Source organism: Accipiter gentilis, chromosome 6 (genome assembly GCF_929443795.1).
Source record: "Accipiter gentilis chromosome 6, bAccGen1.1, whole genome shotgun sequence".
In the NCBI taxonomy this organism is placed as follows: Eukaryota; Metazoa; Chordata; class Aves; order Accipitriformes; family Accipitridae; genus Astur; species Astur gentilis.
The window spans coordinates 3839687-3863827 of record NC_064885.1 but is presented as its reverse complement, the minus strand read 5'-3'; the positions used below and the strand labels follow the sequence as shown (position 1 = coordinate 3863827).

Genomic DNA, 24141 nt, shown 5'->3' with positions numbered 1-24141 from the left:
GGGACGGGGAGGCGGCCGCCGGGGGGGTCGCCTCAGCCTGAGGGCTGGGGACAGGCCGCGGTCCGGGTCCCGCCAAACGGGGGGGGGGGGGGTGATGGTGGTGGTTCCTGTTGCTTTTTATTTAAAGTCTCAATTAAAATTAATCTGGGAAGGTAATAATAACGAAGGAAATCAAGAAATATATATATATATACTGCGGTATCGTTACTTCTCGGTGGCGATTAGCGCTCACCACAGGGAAGTCCTGCTGTTTGGAAATTGGCTTTGCCTCCTAGGAAACCTGAGGAAAATGCTGCCCTAGTTAACGCCGCTGTAGCTCTTAGGAGAAGCTTGAAATTAAATAGATACAGGGTTTTCTTTCAAAATATGCTCTTGAATAAATTAGTTTGCATCCAGAAATGGCATCTGTTTTCCTTGGCTCTGATATTTTTCTAAAAGTGTTTAGGTATGCAGCTCACACTGAAACCGGTGCCTAATATCTGAGCGGTTTTGAAAATGGGTCCTGTGATGTTTTGAGTTAAAACAGAAATAGTGTTTTAATTCAAAATTTTAAATACAGAAATGCTGTGGGGTCAGAAACTCTGGGAGAGGGAAAGGACGGGCACTTAGACATCAGATCTTATGTGGTGAAAAACTAAGTGTTTAGAAGAGCTAAGAACATTCTAACAATAGACTTTCTCTTTTGTACTTGAGGAAGAAGCTGGAAACAGTGGATACATCTCTGTTGCTGTTAGAGGTAGGTTTTAAGGAGGCATCTACAGTAGTTTAATCTACTTTTATGATGTTTTTGGAATCTGTATCTAGAATTTCTTGACTGGAAATTTCAGGCCTCATATCCTCTGCATTTCACTTGGGCCGTGGCTGATGTATTGGAAGAAACCTGGGCTAGTTAATACAGATACGCTTAAGTATTAAACAAACCCACAAGCCTTCTGTTCCTGTAGGCCCTCTGAACTCAGAAGACCTTCTAATTTGTATAGTACTTCTGCCTAATTATCAAAATGCTGCTCAGTAGCCGCACCAATGCAGATTTCAGATGCTTGGCTGGAAGCACTCTAAGAATTATACAGCTATATCTCCATCCTTCCAAGGATAACGCAGAACTGTTGTGTTTGACTTATGCTGTGCCATATTGTTCATTCTCTTACTCTTTGCTCAGTTAGTCATTCACATAGTGTTTGGATTATGAAGGACAATGTGACAAATCTTAATTTGATTCTCAAATCAGGAAAAGCAATTATAAATCTTTTATTTTTAAATAGTATTTTATGGTTGGAAATTATGCATGCCTTCTGTACATTGCTTGGGAGTGTATAAATACAAAAGCCTCGTTCAGCTGTTTCTTTTTTGTAATTAAAAAATGCATTAAAGTACAAATGTAGTTTTAAATCAAAATTGTTCTCAAACTGTTTCTCATTGTTACATGCACTGGAAATATGAAATTAATTGCTGGCAGCTTATTAATCAATAATGTTTGCTCATGCAGGTCACTTGCTGATTTATCTCCAATTCGCAGCTCATTAGAAGGTATGTAACTCTTCAGTGATGTTGTTATTTAACAGGTATGTTTTCATGGTGCTATTAACGACCTCTGGATTTAGTAACTCCTGACACAAGAAAGATTTCAGAGATTATTAACATAAAATTGGAATTGTTTTCCCATGGGTATTGCACACATTAGGTCATGTAATACCTAGTAATAAATTTACCAATCTGTAGTTTGGACTCTCCTCCTAGGATGCCCATAAATTTCGTGCAGACAGTTGAATCGGTGTCCAGGCATGTTTTCAGGTATATATATACACTCAGATAAGTCCCAGACTTTCTCATCCTCCTAGGTGTAGGTGGTACCTCCTTAATTGATGCTATCACCAGATTTTATCAGCGTATATCTGCTTTTCCTGTGATTGTTAAATGCACGAGACAACATTAGAACAAACACCGATCCTCGTGGAACTGCCGGTGATGCCCTGGCAGCATAATACTTACCTTTTCAACAGTTACTCTGTACTAAAGTTGCTGAGAGCTAGTTCTATCCGTAGAAGTATTAGAAGAAAATACTTTGTATCCTAGTCCTAATTCCTCAAGGAGCTTTGCAGAAGTCTTCCTGCATAGAGCAGATTAATAGCTGTAATATCACTATTTTTCATGAGAAGGCACGGAAGGAACTAGTCCTTTAAAATTAGATGTACAGCATACATCTTTGGTGAAATTTAAAGAAACTGATCTCAGATACATGGAAAGGAATTGTAGTTAATGATATGATAAAAAAATGTTTTCTTGCAAGAGTCTGTAAAATAGCAGAATGTCCTGAATATTCAAAGGCTTTATTGGTTGTCTTCATTCTACACAAAATGTTACTTGAGTATGGAAGACTTTTGCAAAATTAAGAGGGCTTAATTTAAATTGTTTGAAGGATTTGAAAATCTTGCCAAGAGGCTCAAATGACCTTTAAAATTTGAATGCTTTCTGAGCTTTGAATGCTCAATCTTTTTAAAACTAGCTTCTGCAATTATACAACCTTTACTTCAGTTTGATTTTTGAGCACAAGAAAACAGCTCCTGTGCTCCCAGATTTAAGGCACTGAAGAATAGATACCAGTTTTGAAAGTGATGGCAGAGGAGCCTGAATTTCACTGCTGAAGTCTAACCATGTAAGTTTTGTCAAGCAGACTCTCAAAGAATTTGAACCAGATATTTTTATAATGCAATGACATCATCTTGTTCCATGAGGTTTCCAGAAATCTTACTAGCTCTCTGTGTACAGCAGTGTGCTCATTTCTGTTAAGTCCTTCTAAACTCAGAGTAGTTCCACTGAAATGGTGTCACATAATTGTTTTAAAACTGGTGAATTAGATCCCGAAGTCTTCGATTTCATATATAGATAGAGCCTTGAATGAAATTCAGATAGCGGAGCCGCAAAGGGCAGTTGTAATTTTTGCTCACTGCACAGGAGGGTGCTCAGCCTCTGTCTTTATCCGCAAGAAAGAGCGATTCCCGTGGTCATTAGAACGAAGTGGAGAAGCTGTTTTCTGAACTGATCTTTTCTTGTAGTGACACTGAAGGATCTGTTAAATACAGTTACTCAAGAAATATTCAGCTGTTAAAGAATTTTAGAAGGTGTTAATTGCTGTTGTAAGACCATTACAAAGGTATTTAGGTCAGAAGATGTACTGCAATGATCATCCACTGTGAAAGACCTTGGTATTCTTTAATGGGTGTGCTTAAAGGTGCCAGAATTTTCAATAGAACCTTTGAAGTTTCTCAAAATTAATTTTTTTTCCAATCTAATGTGTTAATCTGAATGTGTGAATCCCTGTGTGAATCGTTCTATTGAATAATGACTTCTCATGTATGTAAAAACCTACCCTGAGTGGATTTACTGGGAACGGGTAGATAGCTTTGTTAATTTATATTCAATCTGTAGTACCTGCTTATAGCTACATCCTTAATTATTCTTTATTTTCCTTGGTAAATAGTAATACATTTTAGGTTCAAAAACCAAATGAACGTTCTAACATAACTCATAAAATGGAAGTATTTACAAGTTATATTGGTTTATTAATTTAGGTTAGTTTTTTTTTTTATAGTGGGAAACGGTTTTATTGGAGGGCGGGGAGCTTCTGTGGCACATTGTCACTAGGAGTGAACACTGTTTACTGAAGTTGGTTCTGCTGGTACCTCAGGCTGAGGTACTGCTTCCTGTAAGTACTTCTGTAACTGCTCTGTCCATGTGCTGATTAGGGTGGCAGCCTTTAACTCACAGAAGAAAAAACGTCTACTTTTTGCAATTATTTGTAATAATTCTTTGTAATTATTAAGATTGTCTGCCATAAAATTTTTATTTGACTGACTATAACCTGAACAAATGGTGAGATAAAGAATCTTCTGACATTAGTTACCACTACATGTGTAAGAAAAATTTTGGTTTATGAGTGGCTGAAAATTGACCAACTTTCTGTTTACCTTTTTAGAGATCAGTTAAATAGAGGTCTTGGATGTTGTTATCTGGTCAGATTTTAGTAAGTGAGTTAAGACATTCTGTCTGAAAACAATTTGTTAAACCTCCGTCTTGTACAAGGTCAAAATATTCTGGCCCTCTGAACGCATATCCATTTTAGATGCTGAGGAAAAACAATTGTTTTTAAAAAGCGTTACCATTGTAGGCATGTTTCCAGATATTTCCTTTCAGAACTTTCAGAATAAATACAAACACAGAAATATAGTAGGCAAAATCTTGTTTGTCGTGCTGAACAGGATTTGTGCCATTAACGTCAGCACATAAATATTTGCTTCACTTCAGTCAATATTTACTTCACTGGTCAATAAAACTTGTTTTGCACTTCACCAAGTTAATATTTACTTACTGTTTTTAGTTTGGTGGCAATATATAAAATTCTCTGTTTCTAACCATATGGTTCTTTTCTAACAAAAAAATTTTTGTATTAACAGACGTGTGTTAGTTTATTAGGAAGTCTTATCCACAAGTAAGACTATGTTCATCATGTAATAAGGTTATCTGGATTATGCCTGTAACATTTTACAAGTACATGTAACATGTTACAAGAAATGATAATTTAAAAAAAAAAGAGGGGTAAGATGACTAAATATATTACTGAATTTAAAAATAAGTGTATAAGACTGTAAAATAGGAATTTCACATCAGTTGGTTTTTTGTACTTGTTTTGTGCCAGTCAAGTTCTCTGGTAAAGGAAAACATGCCATTATTCATTAAATGATGATTTGGTATTTTGTTTTTTAACGTCCCGTGCATAAGATAAAATAATTAGACTGAAGGAGAACCTCAGAAACAACATGTAGATTTTTTGGCTCATAGAAATGTTATTGGGAGTTAAATTGGGACAAATCACCAGCATGTCTTAAGGAAATGCTTGTCAGCTACATCTAGTGCATAATTTCTTGCATATCCTGGCTTCCCATGAAAAGAATGGAATCCTACTGTGGGTTCTGTTTTTTGTGGTGTGGGGTTTTGGGGGTTTTGTTTTGTTTGGGTTTTTGTTTTGTTTTGGGTTATTTTGGGTTTTTTTAAGTGTTGGCATTTCAAAAATTTGTACTTCACGGTCAAATATGTTAAAAGAAGAAAAATAAATGGGGGGAGGGGAAAAGAAAAGACTTTAAAGTCATCTGTGGTAGTTTGCTTTTGCATGATGCTATTGCTTTCATCTTTGCTTCTCTTGAGATTTTTATTTTATCTTGAGAAGTGTTTTTGAAGATTCCCATCTGATAGTAGGTGAGCACTGCCTGGGTCCTTACTTCAGAAATCTTGGACTATGTCCAGATGCTCAGCTAGAGTCCTCACTCACCAGTTGAGAGGTGTAATAGAAGTGAGCACTGTGCCCATTTGAAAGCTCAAGAACACACTGTTTTGCTCCCTGTCATAAATATTCTCCAGTATTTTGAAGAAATTGCAGTCATCTTTTCTGCACTAGCTCTTGTTGACCATCACTAAATGAAAGTTTCTTCTGTGCTTCCTTCGTTTCCTTGCCCACGCATCCCAACTTTCTGGGGTCTCTCATTAGAAAGTGCAAGATCTTCCTTGTTCAAACATTGGTATTCCATTCATGTTTAGATTAATACATGTTAATATTTTTTCTTACTAATATGCTGTACAAGCAATATGTTGCTGTTAAAATTGACTAATAACCTAAATAGAATCGATTTGGTTTAACTAAAACTCAAAGCTATTTATTGCGAGTATATTACAAACCAGTAGAGATGACTGCTGTAATACAAAATGTAACACTAAAAGATTTTTTCCGACCCTGGGAAGCCAACATATTCTGCTAGTTTTGATTTATAATAATGGGAGGCTCAAGCATTAATAACTGTAACAAATGGCATTAGGAGAAACTTCCCAGCACTCTGAGGACAAGATACTCGTCTTCTATGTGTTGATGGGAAAAGTTACTGCTAGATTAGAATTAAAGCGGGCATAGCCTGCTGAATAGGATTTTTGTGGGCCAGACCTACTTACAATTAAGTTGTTTGGCATTAGAGTACTTGAGAAGGCTGCCTGAAAAATGAATGCTGAGTGAATGTGCTTAACCTAGTCTTAAAAATGAATAAACAAACAAATAAAAAAGCTGACAGGCTTTTAATTAAAGTAAGTAATCCATTCAGAAAAGGAGTATATCTTAGTGAAGATATTGGACACAGATTTTGAAATGTAAATATGGTGTGTGTGGGGAAATTTTTATACAACTTTATGTATTTTATTCATTCATGACAAATATATCTCTAATACAATTTTCTAGCCATCTCTAACTACTTTCTGTTACAAAGCAATCACCGTAGAATCTCGTATGTCCACCAGAGTTTATAGAACTGGCAGAAACTATGCCCATTGTGATTTTCAAGGAGGTTTATGAATCTAGAGGTAAAACAATATAACTTTTCCTTAATTATATCAGAATCATAGGTAAAATTGAATATGCAAAGAACAAGTAAAAGATTTTCAGATATGTCGGCGGCAGCAGTTTCCCCAAGAACTTTACTGTGCTTTCAGCAGTGCAGTCTACCTCTGCTGTAATTTTTAGGACATAATCCTATGAATATATGTGATTAGGATACATAAGGGAGTAGTCTCATTAGAATCGACGGGCTCCTTGTCTATGAAGTTATTTGAATTAGTTTGTAGGATCAAGGTCCCCTTTACCTCAGCATTATAAAAAAATAAAAATACTTGCTTTGTTATTAGGAAATCCTTCTGCTTATGCCCACATATAGCTCGCTGTTTTCTGATTTCATTAATAAAAATTGTTTAGTTGGAGAGAAGATATTGATATTTGTATAATTTACGGTATTATGGTTGTTCATTCCAGAATTTGTTAGCGTATGTATCACACAGAAACGTGTCTATAATTTTATCATGCTTGCCCTTGTTGAAATCAGTGAGAGACTTTCCATTTACCTTAACAGTAACAAGCGTGTGTTTCCAGATGTTCTTGAGGCTAGTAGTATAGTATGCTATAGTGAAGCTGTAGCTCATGAAAAGTGAAAAATTAGTAACTGAGTTACCCAAAGTGCAGAATTACTTGCTGCTGATATTATGGATATCCTGTGCCCCTAGTTACTACAAAATCAGGTATAGACTTCAACAGCTTGGTGAAGAGGCAGCACATTTCTGAACTAAATACCGCATATGAAACCGGTGTCGTTTAAGCAGTTGTTCATCATACTTCCCCATGCTTAACCATGCAAATGTTTTGGTTGTAAAAATTAGAATGCAGATGTTAATTCAGAAGGCAAAGGTTTCTGGAAAAAAATTAGAGTACTCCTCCTCCTAATTAAAAAATTGTTTTTGTTTTGGAAAGCAAGCACAAACTTACCCATTTTTCAATTAAGTCGGAGTAAGTACAGTAGTCACGCTTGTATGATTTAGGAGGAAATGCATAGGTGACCTTTAGATCCTTACAGTTGACTAGTTCACATTTCCAAATGTGACTCTTCATTTCCACGGAAGAGTTTTTTCCCCATGCATTTCACATGTATATCATAGTTGGCTGTATGCTTATTTTTCAGTGGTTTACTTATAAGTGGCTATGTGATAGTATGAGGTGTTCAACTTTAAACCTGCCAGAGGCTTTGTCTGCAGCATATGGTTAAGAGATAGTGCCATCTACTTGGTGTCTGGTCAAAGGAGATAACACTGTTGTTTGTTAAGCAAGACACATTTGTTATCTTGCTGTAATGTACACTTTTGTTGCAGTAGCATACTTAAAACCAGTTCTGGGTAGGTAGAGAAAATTCAGTATGTTTGCACTTATGCCATGAAACAAAACTATTGTCGTTTTGCAAAGTTCTCCAATTTTGTCCCTTAGAGTGGTGATCTTATGATTTATACAGTTAGAGACAAGGGTGAGGCTATTTAATTCATTTAATTTTACGGCCTGAGTCTTCAGTTGAACTAAAGTCTCTGAACTAAATCACAGCACACTGATATCCCTCAAACTGTCAAATAAAACATCTGTTTATGATAATGATTATCTTAATTTAAGAGTGAGTTCTAGCTCACTCAGTGCTTTTCTTCATTAATAGAAAGAATTAATGCAAGATTACTTACAAGAGTACTTACTACTTAACTAAGAATTACTTACGAATTAAAACACTGGTGAAGGAATATTGGAATTCATCTTAGGCTCATATATAACTTCTTTCAGAAGACATTGTAATGATCAAGCATGTAAGCTTGCATGATTCGAAGTCTGGCGTTGTCTACCCTATTTTCAGTAGAAAATGACTGTCTTGTCCATCAGTTTTAGCTGAGTCTCTGACTGCTCATAGATCAAAAGTACAAACAAAAAGTTTGCTGAAGGTTATTCAGGCTCCAGCAAGTTAACACACTCATTTTTATTGATGTGGCAGCTGAAGTGCCGAAATTTATAAGTGAAAATTGTAGGACTTTGTTGTCTGAAGTTAGGCAAGAAATGAATAGATAAGTACCTAAACAAAAAGCCTTTTTTTGAGTGATGCAGAAGGTCCTAGTAACTGGGAGGCCTAAGCATGTCTGGTGAAAAGCAGGCTTCCTAATATGTGCAAATAAGGATCTGGATGTGTAACTTCAGGCATTCAAATTTTAAAAGTTTGGTCTACTACTCTGTAATTTCTGCTATTGATGCTGAGTTCACCACACCACACTTCTGGGGGGTGTGTGTGTGTTTTGAAATTGATACCGTTATAATTTTGACAGTAGCATCCTAGGGAAGACCAAATGGAGATGTCAACTGTGTGAGGAGGGGCTGTGGACAAGGAAGATGTGGTTGAGTATATACAGACCAACAAAAGATTCTCTTCAGCTCAGTGAAAAGGGGAGAGAGCTAGAGAACAACAGCATGAGGAGAGGGGGGCAGATATAGGTAAATTAAGCTATACATACAATACATTGTGTCACTGTTAGGATTCCAGCTATAGTATAATAGATGCCCTAAACATTTGCGTGTGTGTGTGTGTGTATGTGTGCATACATACTTTTCCAAACTTCCCCATCATGCATCCCATCTTACAGAACTTCTCTGTACAGAGGATATTTCTATGTGCCTCTTGTCAGAAAGGGCCTGCAGAATGTCTTCTGCAGTCTTCAGTGAGACCAATGTTGCATTCGGTGCTCATGGAAAAACAAGTAATTCAAGGCTTGCAGAAGAGTTGGCATGTTTGTTTAAATTTCTTAAATATGCCACAGTGATAACAACAGCTAAACAGCATTTGTCCTGTGTGTATTTCTGTGTGCAATAGAACATTTTTTTTTTTTTTAACATATAAAAAAAATATGAAACACTACAACAAAATAATACCTGGGAATCTGCCCAGGCTCGCTCAGATATCCATCTAACATTTTATGGTACATTCAGAGAAAGACATGAGAGCAGATAAAAGACATTAAGTAGTGAAATTATGGTCAGCAGAAATGTTCTATATTTTTCATTGTTTAGATCCTGATACAGTAACTGTTCTCTATCACGCATAAGCTACAGTGTTAAAATGTAATTGTAAAATGCATTACTCTTTGATCCATAATTTGAACCTTTATACAGGTCATGTAATTGTCTACATACAGAACTATTTGTCTGTGACTATTTAACAGGTGCACATAATTCATGTCTGTTCTTTTTTGAGTAAGCTGAACTTACTTCTGTTGAACTTAACCAAGTTAACCATTTTTCAGCCTCCAATGCTGCAGTAAAAATGTACTTCCTTAAGTCTGGTTTGCTTGCAGACAGAGTCTGACACAGTAGATTTAGTACAGCTGCAGTATTAACGTTCAAAACTCCCGTGCTGCACAGTTTTCCCACGTGCTACATAAAAATGCTGTACAGTTTCTCTCTCCAAGGCTCCTCTGTTAGGGCATTAACTGACTGCCTCCAGTTTGGTTAATGTTTTCATTTATATATAATACAGTTTTACACACTCACACAAATGACTATTTATTGCAAAATAAGTATGGTAAAATAATAATTTTACCCAATATTGGCTTAACATTAATTTTCAAACTGTGAAAGTCAGTGGAAAATAAATCTGGGAGAGGATTGGTGAAATGAAAGATGCAGAATCACAGAATAAATGAGTTGCTAGAGAATAACTACTGCTTATAGGTATTCTTAACTAGTTGTAAGAAAATATAATGGAGAAAGTTTCTACAATTATAAAGGAGGTAGCATGGATTCGTATATACTGTAATAGTAGGAAATGCTCAGGAATCTGGGTTATTGCTTTTATTGTCTCCTATCACAATATTGAGTTTTGTTAACTCAGTTTCAGAAGGGCAGCTTTTCCATGTTTTTGGTGTTTTTTGAGGAAGGTGTAATGGCTTCAGAATGTACTAGTGAGTTTTTGAAGGTAGGTTTGCAAGTTACGTTTCAAAAGGTGATGGAAGGAAATGTTGATTTCTTTGAAGGCCTGAACTGTAGAACCCTGATGGTTTGGATGTTGTTGAGTTTCTAGTCAAGAACAAAGTGGGCCAAAACAGATTTCAGTCTTCCATCTTTCCTTCTGCTCGTACGTGATAGGATTGCATGCTTTCACAGTTGGATAGCAATCTGTCTCTACATCATTTAATCCTTAAAGGCAATGAATGGCTTCCAGTGCCCATTTACTTTTACCAAACTTGAGAGTGGTCCACAACACTGAACAATGCATTTGAATTCATGCTTCAGGTTAAACTATTTGTCTGCAAGATGTGCATTTTACAGACTGGATTTCATTCAGGAAGATTTTTGGAAATGTAAATCAGTTGGTTTATGGAATAGATGGATTTTAGAGCCCTATGATAGGTAAATAACAACAGGAGTACAGCCTCCTCCATTTCTTTTCATGTCAAAAGAAGTTCTATTACTTTTATCTTCTAAAGAAATGTTTCCTAACCTTTATTTTGCCAAGGGTCCTTTTTAGGAACCAATTACATTTTTTGGAGCCATATCAATCTTTTAGTAGAGGTTTGGAAATCACTCCTCCCCTCTTTATTCAGCCTCTGGTGGTCCCTCCCCTCTGGAAGAATCTGAGCTTTGATTTCTTATGGGGTCGGCAGTGGAGGATAGGGAGCAGCACAAAATTCTTGCTGGTGCTGCTGTTGCGTCTCCCGACAGGAGTGCAGAGTACCATAGCCAGCAGTGCCCTCGAGGAGGAAATAGCATAAACATTCTTCATAAAGCAGAGAAAATAGGTGCAGGGAAATGTTTTAAATTGAACTATAATGCAATTATTGTTTATGGCCCAGCTTCTACCTTACATCCAGAATCTGTCATTTAGGTGATTGGGCCAGCAGGTGGCAAATATAATTGAATTCAAGAAAATAAATAAGGAAGTAGGCTGGGGATTGTTTGCTGAAAAGAAGACATCTAGTTTACTAATTAGTAGGATTTATAGGATGCTGTACTTAAAAATAGATGATTATTGATAGCTCATCTTAATCATGAAAGTTACCTTATAGTTTGTTTCCTACCCCCAAAGTTGCTGCAGCAGTCAGATGTGTGATTACAACATGCACAGGGAAGCTAACCTCATGTTAATCCACCTGGCACGGACAGCAGTGTCTCAGAAACTGAGGGCAGGGGTTGTAGGCTCTGCTGCTGCAGCTATATATATGGCTGCTGGTTTTAAGAGTTGCAGCCCGAGTACCTGTTTGCATTGGGTTGCAATTCTTACTGCAGTGTGGACGTAGCTGTAGAAAAGAAAGAATTGTATCCGGTTCTGTGTTAGCAATAACCAGAAACAACAGACCCACTGCACTAGACGCTGTTATTTTCATCTGGAAACTTTATGAAAGGCTGCACAGAAACAATGTTAGTAATTTAGAGAGGGGGTAGCAAAAGATATGGTATGTGATGTCTGCTTTTGAATTAGGTAGAAAGTGAAAAGACGTTGGAATTCTTTTAAATTAATTATAAGAGAGTGAAAAAATCATAGGACTATAGAAAACTAAGATGGAGACTGCTTTTGAAATTCTCATATATCTAAGTAGTGATCTAAAGGTAATTTAATGGAAATCAGAAGTAGGTATTAAACTAAAATATTTGTTAGTGGAGACTGCTGAAGTGGAAGTTCAATCAAATATTTTTTTTTAAGGAAGTAGTGGTGATAACTCTGGCATCTAGGTCAATATCATCTCTCATTAAAGTTGTTTTAATGTTCAAAGCTGTATCAGTTACTGGTGAGCTCATTGTGGCAACCATGTATGAATTACACATTTCCCTATGCCCTTATCTAATTCATTTCTCTGTGCTACACTTTGAAATAATTTGAATATTAAGTATATCAGGAAAACAGAGTTGTTTTGTTCTAAGTGGAGAACTCGAGCAGAACTATTCCTCACAAAAAGTAGCAAACATCCAGAGTGAATTACCATGAAGGAGATTGCAGCTGAGATTATAAATATTATTTTGAGAGACTTACATTTCCTTCTGAAAGAAAAGAGCATTAAGGGATATTTTGAAAATGTAGAAGGGGAATAACAACAAAAAAACCTGTAAGATAAATTTGGCTCACCAGCCTTTTTGCCATTTCATGTCTAGCATTCATTTTGGAGATAAAACAGTTGCATCAAGCTGAGGCTAGTTTAGTTTTATGTGCCTGGTAAAATGGAGTTGATTCACAAAGATCTGGTCCATTCTCTTCTGTCACCTAATATTTCTGTTACTATGTCTGTACATTATTTCAACCAACCGAATACATTTTTTTAACAATTTGGAGAAAAATAAATGAAAGTTTCAAAGTAAATATTTTTATTCATTCTCATGCATTCAGTTGTTCTATAGAGCTTCTCTAGTGCATATACCTCCAAGTAATTTCTAGTGATACTATGCAATGTTGAAGTAAAATAGTTAATTAAAATTTAGATTGGAAATAGATTAGTTTAATTTGGTATTTCAGAGAGTTATGATTTAAGCTTTTCTTATGCCCAGCAACAAATAAATTAATATACAAGGAGTGTGAAAGCTATATTGAGGCAAATGCTCATTAGGAGCTATGGAATAAGAGGGTTCTTTAATACAGAAGGCTTGTACTTTGCATTTGGCAGAGATGTTCTGGGCCGGGGCTTATAATACCCCAGGAGACTGGATTTTTTTTTTTTTTTTTTTTTTTTTTTTTAATAGGAACCAATAGGTCCAGAGATGTCTTGCTCTATTTGCCGTTCCTCAGTTGCCTCAGGAAGCACACCACTTTGTTACTGGAACCTCCCTCTGGGTGCAGGCTTCACTCCTGAAAGACTAATGTGTTTCATGGACAATCCAACTTAGCATAAAAAATATTTTAGTTTACTTAGGATTTAATTGCAAAATTATTCAGACTTTGTGTATTTTGTATGCAAGTAATACAAATTTAGACTTTAGTATTTGTGCTACCTGTTTTTTGTGTGTTTGTGTTTAATGCAGCTGAAGGTTATTATGTAAAATGGATTAGTTTGAATCTTTTAAAGGAGCTGCCAACATGCATTTGCCCGAGTTACTTCAGCAGTGAAAAAGAGAGGAAGAATTCCAAACACATCATCCTGATTTCACAAGTCTACAGAGATCTCCGAAGTGGACTTATCCATCTGCATTAGGTAGTAAATAGCACTCTACTTCTGTTACATACAAATGTCTGCATATGCGCACTCCCTCTCTGTACACATGTAATCTGTAGATCCTTATCTGTCTAGACATAAGTGTACATATACTTTCTGGACTTAAGTCACTAAACACTAAGAATAATTGTGTATAAAGTATCTGAGTGTTTATACAAGTATACAAGATATAGAGAAATGCAAATAGTAAATAATGCTTGAGCAAATAAACTTGCAGTTTAGTTTTTGTTTCAGTTCACTGCGCTATTACATGGCCCTTGAAAACTGTGGAGTAAGAATACAATGATAAATAGGGAAGGGCAATCTATCTTGCTTTCATTAAATGATCAGTTTCTTACTACATTGATGAAGTAGATGTATTTATTTGCATTCAGATATAAAGATTCCTTAATCTCAAAATTAATTCAGTGTAATAAGTCAGGGTTGCAACTGTTGTTAGAGGTGACTGCTATTTTCCAATACTCAGATGTTAATCGATATGAATTTTGATCTTAAACAGCAATTACTATGATAATTATCACTATATAACTTTTTACTTTTTTAGCAGCATTTCTTAATGATATTGGTGGGACTGCAAACTCTGCCTGCTTCAGAGTGCCAATTATCCTTTTCTCTTTTTGAGTCTGTATGTGTTTAGTGGAGCCTTTGTAGGCTCTGGTTATGTAGATGAATCACCATGGTCTCTGTCCTATACTAGTGATCTAGGAGTCTTACACCTACAAGTAACCACTTCAGGGCACGCATAGGCTGAAATCAAGTACGTGTGGAGTAGCAGAATGGAGAGAATGGGCCCTGGCTCCAGCTTATGGTTAATGCAGACAGGCACAGCTGGGAGGATACCTCAAGTCTGAGACATTGTATCCCAGTGCTGCCCTAAGAAAGACCTTAGCCTGTACTAAAATTCAAATGCAGCTGCAAATTTGGCATTTTAGAAGGAAAACTGTGGGAGAAAATCTCTTTTAGAGTCTGCGTCCACAACTACGTAAGCATATTGATAGACTTCAGCAACTAAAATCTCAGATGAATCTATGTTTCCTGAGCTTGTTCCAGCTGTCACAATTCCTTCCTGTAATTGAACTGTGCAGTGTACCATATCAGGCAATAGAGCTGAGACTAGACCTTACATTTAATGATGCTTTCATGTTGAGAGCCCAATTAGTAACTGAGTGTTGAAGAGCATGTCTTTATGTAACTTCTCTTTCATTGCAGTGGAACTCCATGGTAGAAGTAGCAGCAGTATTCAGTTCCCTAGATAGTATTCATCCATCTTAATCATGAAACTTTCTCTTCTTTTGTTTTCCTTTTCTATTCATTACACTTTTATTATTTTTTTTTTTTAATTTCTGGAACAAATTAAGGCAGAGTGCTATAAATAATTGACTTCTTAATTAGATAACCATGATTTAGTTCCAGTGCCTAGCTTGTATTGTAATGTATATGGAACATGGTGGCCAAATACTGCATAGTGCAGTACAGAACTGGATTATGAGTATTTGTAGACACAGGCAGTTGATGTGATCCCACCACTAGAAGTCATGTTATAATACCTGTCTTCTGCATCACAGAAGCTCCTGCTACTTTGAATGTTCCTTGCATCACAAAGTCATAGTTCAGCCTATATCCCTTTTATCACTCTCTCATCCTTCATCAGTGTAACTCTGTAATTGCTTGATCTGACAAACAGCACTCTAAGTCAAAATGAATGACATCTTTCTCTTGCATTTCCTTGAACATACAAGAGTTTTCTTTGTTACAGCAGATAACTGTATTTGTCTTTGTATTTATGGTAGTATCTTGGATCTATTTAAGTAGTGAGAAATGTTTTTGTGGGTTTTAGTGTCCTGTATGTTTGGCAAAAATCGACAGTTCCAGTTATAATCACCCTGCATTCCCTGGTTGTAGTGCAGGTGCAGAACTTACCTTCTTTCTAACCTTCCTCCAAAAGAGAAAAACTATTGCATCTGAACATCGCTAATTCATTAAATGTAGAGACAATACTTCGCTCATAATTGTAGGCATTCATCCCCAAAATCTGAATTTTTCTGTGTTCACCCATCCTGAAGTGAGAAAAGGTAGGAGAGAGAGGAAAAGGGAAAGGGAGGCTTTGGTTGCTCAAATCTTGACTTCAAAAATGATGAAGAAAGCAACCATTGTGTCTGGGTTTCAAAACCAAGGCACCAGGATAGCCAGCTGGTGATGATTTCCAAGCAGCTGTAGTGGATATTGTTCACAGTTCTCTGCTTTGACAGCATTTAAGCTTTGTTGTTCAATTTTGTGCATGGACACATGGACCCACTGGCATCATCTTCATCGTGGGAGAACATTTCCCATTTTAAAGAGTTCCTGTGGAATCTCCTGCAGCACACAGAAATTGTGCTGTACCTTGCAACTGGGTCCTACAAATTAAAGCCTCCTAGTGTAGCAAAACCACATTCTCTTCATTGTTGTTTTGCATTGTGTACCCATGAAGTGTCCTTCTGGACTTAGTTCTAAAGGAATAATTATACTATTTAAATATTAAACATCAAAGTTCTTCTTTTATTGTTAAACCAATATTAAAGTAGGACAAAACTGATTTACAGTTTATGGCATTGCATTCTAGAATTGCTGGCGTTGCAGCTGATGTCCTGTTTCAGCAATATTGGCACTGCCAGGAGGCTCAGAAATGTAGATTTTAATCAAAAACTTTATTTGAGATACACTTCAGCTAAATTATAAATTAATCTTTCCTTGTGAACTTCCAAGCTGTTAAAAAGGGCAAATGGCCGCAGCTTCCTTTGAAACAATTCAAAAGCCTGCTTTTCGTCAGTATATGATTTCAGTATAATGGAATTGAAAGTTGTGTGTCTTTTTCTCACAGATTGTTATTTAATCACTATATATTAGCTTTCATTGCCCTTTTGATATATTTAAGCTCATAAACTTCTCATTGAATAGATTGAATTTACCATTATGTTGTTACTTTTTATGAATAGAATAAATCAATATCAGATACGGTGGTTTGCACTGAATTGTTTATTTTAAGGGATGTTTAAACTTTACTGAAAGAAAATGGAAAGTCTGATGGCCAGTCTTGCACTTTAAAACTCATTATTTGGTAACACTTTGAGATACAACCTGCCTCAACCAGCAAGTACTGTACATGTTATCCAGAGATACAGGGCTAATAAAATTTCCTAACATTCTTTGAAATCTAATATATTTTGCAGTATTCCCAATATATAACATTTAAATACTTGCAAGTTGTTTTATTACTGTAATAGAAAGCTTTCATTTCATTATTAGGGAAATGTTCCAGAGTAAGACTAGGACTTTTTTTTCACTGAAAATACCAACTATGTGTTGAAAATATCTGTCTGATATCTCCTTATATATATATATATATAAAATAAAATCTTCCATGAGATGTAGTCCTTCTCATTCAGAAATCAAATACTAGCAGATTAATGAGAACTGCTTTCTAAAATGTATCACCCAGTTCCTAGTATTTAAGGTACCCCTAAAACTTGAAAACATCTGTTCTGCAGAGAAGTAGCGATTAAAATACACTTAAGCAGGAAGAGCTGTCTCTTAATTCAGAGTCACAACTTTGGCTTGCAGGGGCTAGTTGAGCAGCCGTGATTCCAAAAAAGTTATGCACATTTTTTAATTCTTTTGATTATGAGGAAATAGTAACCTATTTCACTTTAAGGATGTTGTTTCTTGCCTTTTTTGATTGTTTAATATATGTTTATTATTATTAATCAGGTGAAGTTCCACATGAACAATTGCAAAAGTATATATAGTAGATATAAAAAACACTTGGGAATTCTTACATCAGTGTGATCATGTAATAACAGCCTAGGCTTTGTGCTTGACAGAGGTATTTTTTTTGGGTTCAGTGTTGCTTCTGCAGTCTTTTCCTCACCAACTACATATGCAACTTTACTATTGTATTAAGTAGCTAATTAAATCTGGTCAGGTTAACCTTTCTTGATGATTAGAAGTAGGCATCTCATCTACTGAAAAAGCTAATCATTTGGGGTGGAACATCTTGTTCTTGTTTGAATAATTATCTTTGTTTACATTCACACAGCATTAATCACTTGAACCAGACATCTTTTGGAAAAAAAAGGGGGAGCAGGTTTTCAAAGCTATATACATAAGTTATAAAGGAGGATGCATTTTCCTTCATTCCTCCCTATGAGCAAAATGGGAAGACATTTTGAATTCATAATCCAGAATAAAAGCTGTATTTTCAAAGTACACATTTGTTTTCAAATAACTTTTAAAAGCAAGTCCTCCGGGCTGATCAGCTGAACTAAGTCTTGTTTCCTCGGTAAAAATTCTTCAGCAGTAGCATTGCAGTATTTTCCTGGTGGAGTACTTTTCATTCTTTTCCAATTATTACTGTTACTATTTTATAACTCTATTTGTCTTTGTTCTGTGGTCTATTCTTTTTTTGAATGCTAGTGAAAGTTTCTTGGTCATTTTCCCTGTCCTTCCCCTCAGTTTGATATTTTCTGCCGACTCTTCTGCCCTAAAGCCTTCCCCCTGCCCCTCCCTCCCCCCGCAATGGCTAGATCTTGCCTTGGTACAACCATTGCCTTTATTGCTCGTTGGAGGAGTTTATCCCTAACAAATGCTCCATATGTTGTGGCTTCTGTCATCAAGGTTGGAAAGACCAAGAGGAGAGACTGCAAAGTGACCTTCTGGCAGTTTTCTGTGCTCTCTCCACCTTGCATCTGAGGCTTGGGAGTTCTTCTGATTCTTCTGTGGGAAGGAGTCTATAGCTCAGTCAAAAGATGTTCATACTGAAGCCTGTTTTATTTTGATCATGAAATATCATGATGGTTATAAACTATTGCTTCTCAGGAACAAAGTTGTGGGATTGTAGGAGATCTGTAAGCTCAATGCTCTGTGGTCCAGAGAGCAAGTAGGATGCTAGGAATTATTAGAGAAGAAATAGAGACAAAACACAAGAAACTTTTTGATACCACTATAAAATCATCGTATATCTTGAGTACTGTGTGTCTTAAAAAGGATATGTTAAAACAGCAAAAGCTGTAGAGAAGGGCAACAAATCCAATCAAAGATACGGCAGATGTGGTGATTGTGAACCGTATTCCCATGTTCCTTCTACAAAAGGCCTTGAACTAATTTAAAGATACTTTTGTGCTATTCCTTTCCCAATTAAAATCGTCTTCTCTAAGTGATTTTATGATACATATAAATATTATGGTTATCGGTCTTTACGGTTAAAATAAGGCTTTTCTCTTTGGCAAGATGAAAGCTATACATGCAAATTCAGATTCCTAATGCAATTCCACTAACTCTGCCCTTATGTTCCAACAGAATTAGGAAAGCCTGTATTTTTCCTATCTTATTTTTTGTCTATTTATGTATCTTCTATTGTTTGATTTTTGCTTTATTTCTTGTTTCCTTATCTTTCCCATTATTTTTCTTTTTTTGTGGATACATTCATGGCTGCATTTTTCTCTTTTATTTGTTTACTTTGCCTTGAACTTTCTTCCGACTCCTTCAGTTTTCCTCTTTTTAGCTAGACCTGAATATACACATTTAATCATCATTTTTCTCTCCTTCCATTTCCACTTCCTTTCCTCTTCTGCTCCCGTATTTATATTTTCCCCTTTCCTCCCTAATGTTACCATTTTTTTCCTCAGCATTTGTTGATGTGTCTCCTTCCCATGTACTTTTCTGTCTTTTTCTCGGTATTTTGTACTTTAGCTCTGAAGGAGAGACTGAATGGGGATTTGAGCCTTGAGCTTTTTCTTAATAGAGCAAAACTGGGTAGAAAGCACCTTAAAATCATGGGAGGCAGGGTATCTCCTAACTGACCTGTGGTATGAGGATGATTGAGAGAAAATAAATTCCTGTTTAGCAAATTTTAACTTCTCCTAAAAATTCAGGCTCCATCCTTCCAGCTGGAAACAAGATAATATAATGGGTTGTTACAAGCTGTTAAAATTTGAGTCTGAGGAGGGGGAATAGGCTGAAGTTATTCTTTGAATTGTTCTGTTCTTTGTGGGAGGCTGTTAAAATAAAGCAACAATATAAAAGATGAATTATATACAATTTAATGTAAAGCTGTTTGATGTCATTATGATATTTCTTCCTTGATTGTCTAACATTTGTGTACTTTTAAAAAGTTTTACATTTTTTGGTTCTTTCTGAACATTATGAAAATTGTACTAAGAGGAGTAAATTCATCTGCATAAAATTGACTGCAAAGAGCAATTAGTCCTTCATTAATATGCAAATTTGGTCCAGTGCAAATTCATCTATATATGAGGCTTAAATATGCAAGTCAGTCTTGCTGTGCGAGAAGCCCAGATGCTTTTATTTACTTTGAAATTGAGGGATTTGGTTAATGATGTTGTTGACAGGAAAACTTGAATAAATTTGATGATCACCATCTTTCATATTAGACGAGGCCCACGGAAAAAAATTACCAAGTAAAATACCAATTTTATTTGGTAATTTCCTATTACCAATCTAGTAATAAAATGTAAGATACAAAGTAATAGAGTTAGATTTCCTAATGTAGTTATCCTGAGACTTAAACTGTTCCCCAAAGATAGAACCATTTTTCTTAAACTTTGTTTTTCCAGAGGGTAAAGACATCTACATAAGCTGTATGAATAGCATACTGCCTAGAGATTTAATATTGGAAAGTTAGCTCTGTTGCTTGTTTCATCTGGAGAGAGTATATAAGCTTGGGAATTAAAAAGCAGGAGCTTTGGAAATGGCCGTCATCGTCATCTTCCATTAATTGTCTGTATAGTCTTCTCAAGATTTAGTGTTGAGGCCTTTGCTCTGAACCTATGGAGCCAGACTGGAAGGTGTCTGAACCCATGGCCAATTATATTTGGATCACCTAAGCTAATTAATAAGCATTTTCTTAAATGTCTTTAAATCTTGATGGCCCTCAGTAACACAACTTTCTTACTGCTGTCACTCAACATGGACAGGCTCAGAGAATCAGGATTTTTTCTTACCAATAAATCTAAGATGTGATGTGTCTTGCCCCTTTCCTCCTCCCCTTGCTTCTGCTCCAGTGTGCCGTGTCTCCTTCGGCACACCCAGGATTTCCCTGGTTTTCTCCATTAACGCCACAGCAGCCGTCACTCAGTCATGTGTGGATAGGGTTTCCTTTGCATTTGTAAGTCTTGTTTCATCTGCAAGGACAGGGTTCCACATGCTATTCCTCCTAGTGTTTCTTCCTTTTTCTTTGTAGTTCTCTCAGCCCCAAATTTAGCTTTGGCTTAAGCAACCTGGTCTTTGACTTCAGTCATGCACACTTTTTCCTGGACTAAATTTGGTCTTCTGTCTTGCCTGTGTGGGACATTAACGCTTTCAAAATAACAGAGAAATGTAGTTTAAATGGACTGAAGTCTATGGCAATTTATAAAGCTCTAGTTGTAACTACCCGAGGACAAGTTAATAGATTATGCCATTTGATTCCTCTGACTTCTTGGCACAGCTGTTTGGGATATAAATCCTCACAGTAGTGAACAGTTAGTTTCCAAATCCTTAATGTGCTGTACTAGGCAAAAAGTTTATAGAATGATGTTAAGGAAAGAAAAAAAATTTAATGAGACACTAAAATTGATGTGCTTGCTCGCCACATGGTGTAGTCTTGCAGGTGAATCCAAAAGCAGGAAAACAGACAGAATTGAGTATTTGGGGGGAGCAGGGGAGGGGTCTGTTGGTATTGTAAAAGCTCTGGTTATCCTACAAGGGAGTCTGTCCTTTCTTACCATCAGAATGAGGCATTGACAGCTGTCAGAAGGCATAGTATAGAGGGTATATTTGCAGTACTTAATATTTTAGGAGGTGACAAATTGATTAAAAGGTGAAACTTTAAAAAAAAACATCTTCTGAGACTTAAACACTCTACCTTTGAGAAGCCATAGTTGCTGGATGGTTTCTAGTATTGTTCAGTACCATCCACAGCAATCTTGGCTTTCTGATCTAGCTCCCAAAAGAAGGAAAATATTAATTTTCAAATATATAAACAATAGGCATCTCAGCACAACCTGAGGTTGTCTCCTATCAACTATATAATCTTTATATTCTAGATTAATAAACACTTCAGCCTTGGAGTTTATTAGTCCAAAATATATTTATTACCTCATAAAATTCAAACCCCCTCCAGTTATCATCTAATTAAACTGCAGTACTGTGCATGCTATCTTTGGGGATGTATTAATAATGAAATTATCTTGTGAAACAGTAATTACATACTTTGTGCATTCTTTTCCATACTTTTTTTTTCAGAGTCTATGTGATGAGTGGGGCACACAGTGCTCCATTGTTTTGAGCTCCTCCAAACTCTGTAAGTATCCAAGGATAAGCAGATTTTTTTTTTATTCCTTTTAGTAAAAGAGGGAGAAAAGTTTGTGCTTTTTTTGTACTTGGGAAAGAGAAGGACCAATACCACTAGGCTAGGAACAGTTATGAAACATGACTGTGCAAGTAATTTTAGCTCATGTTTTCTCCTCACTCTTTGAGGAGATTGCTCACAGGAATAAAACCTACTTACGGGATCTTTTTTGTAAGGCAGTTCTTACCGCAGTTGTCCAAAAGTGAAGACGACCACTTTATTTGCAAGAGAATATTCATTTGTGGGACTTCACTGGTGGTGTAGATTTGGAAAAAGGAAAATAGTCTTAAAACCTTCCGCAGGAGAGAGATTTACATACTTTTTTTTTTCAGTGGTGAGTGTACTGTATTCTAATTTATATATGTATTGGCTTTATCCAGGTTGTCCTCCCATCTTCTCCTAATACACTGGATGATTGTGTATTGACAAGATTTCTTTTGCTCTTTTTTGTTTTTTTTTTCACTTACTACAGAATAAGGTATTCTGAATCCTGGCTAGTGTGCACTTCCCCTACAATGAAGCAAGCACAAGAGGCAAAACAGTTTGCACATACCTTCCATGTACTTTTTTAAAGTAGCTTACCTCTCTAGTTCAAGTACATCTGTTGAGCAATGAGCATGTGATTCTTGTTGAAATAGGCTTCTGCTCTACCTGACGGAAGTGGGGTTTTATTCTCTGTTGTAGCTGCAGATGCTGTAATCCAGAAGTTTGTGGGTTTGGGATCTGTATGTCAGTGGAATGTCCTGCTCTATGGCTGCCATGTTGTCATTTGTATGGCCTTTTTCTTGTTGCACTGCAATTACTCTGGCTATGCAGATATATGCATTTAGAGGAAGGGCACTTCCCATCAGTTTCTTCAATGAATCTTTTAGGTTTTTCTGGCACAAGAAGTGTTTTGCCTTCTCCCTAGTTTTCTGCTCTACAAGTTCTACAAGGTCTGCAGCCTTATTGGAATTACATTGCAAAGTCTGTGAAACATGCTAATATTCAGATCATGTCCAGTACTTAACAAACACCAATCAATCTTCCAGAAAGTTATTTATTTAAAGACGACCTTTTTTGACTAAGCGTGCTAGAACTTTTGATACATGGACAAATAGAACCCAGTTTTTTACTGGTCAGATCATAGAATTTTATTTTTTTAAAATATGATATTAAGTAGTGGTCATTCGCTTCATACAAAGGGATTTGATTCAGCTTCCATCTAGAACTCCATCTCTACTCCTACACTGCAGTTGCAACTTAATGCTTTCCTTGCATTTTGCAGTCATTCTGGGGCCAAGTTTTCAAGTCTTCCACATTTGGACTCTTTTCTATTTCACTGTAGAATCCTCCTGCAAGACTTCTGTGAACAGAGGCCCGTTGTGTTTGAAAGCAGATAGCGTTTCTAGTACCTAATGCCTTCTTAACCTCGTTGGTTTTGAGGATTTAAGTAATAAGAGTGACTCAAAGCTTCAGCTTCCTGAGCATATGAAAGCTTAGGACTTCAGAGGAACAACGGACATCTTACTAAGCCATTGTTACAGTACTTTCCTTTTGACCTAGTGATGGGTAGTCAGTCCTTTCTGAGACAAATATGAGTGAATTAGCCAACAAAGACAATAACATAGGTACAGTTATTACTTTCCGGCTTGTTATTGTAAAGCTTTACTTTCACACTGTGTTGTATACGTGACTTCCAGGAAGTTGCAAAACAAGGCACACAAGATATTCTGATTTCTGTGTTTCCAATATATTCCGATAAGATACTATCTGCTTTATCTGGTAATTTTCATAGGCAAGCAATCAGTGATTTAAATCGGACTGTTTACATGGATGAGTGAATAGATTTTTGCAAACTACAAAATAAAATGTAACTATTGTATGACACACATGTATTACAAAATCTCAAATGAATTTATCAGCCTAATGTCAAGGAATTTACCTTTTGAGACTGAACAGTCTTGTGCTCATTGTCTTAGTAAAAATGGTGTCTGATATCACTTGGCTAGATGGAACAAAACATTCTTTCCATTGTATTAAATAGCAAACATCTGCAAAGAATAATTGTATTTATGAGATATTGCTCAAACACTATTTTTTTAAAAATCGCTCAGGATTTATTACTGGTTTGTCAAAACCTGCTGATTTCAAAACTTTTGGCAGTCTAATGTTTCTTGTGGCTATTGATGAAAAAGGTA

The 24141-nt window shown here is 36.2% G+C and overlaps 1 long non-coding RNA gene across 1 annotated transcript; it reads left to right on the top strand.

Moving 5' to 3' along the window:
• The first annotated feature begins 118 nt into the window (after positions 1–118).
• On the top strand, positions 119–21914 carry LOC126040032 (uncharacterized). Its single transcript, XR_007506451.1, has 3 exons — positions 119–736; positions 1487–1527; positions 21856–21914. It is a non-coding gene; the product is annotated as an uncharacterized LOC126040032 (long non-coding RNA).
• Positions 21915–24141: the final 2227 nt, after the last annotated feature.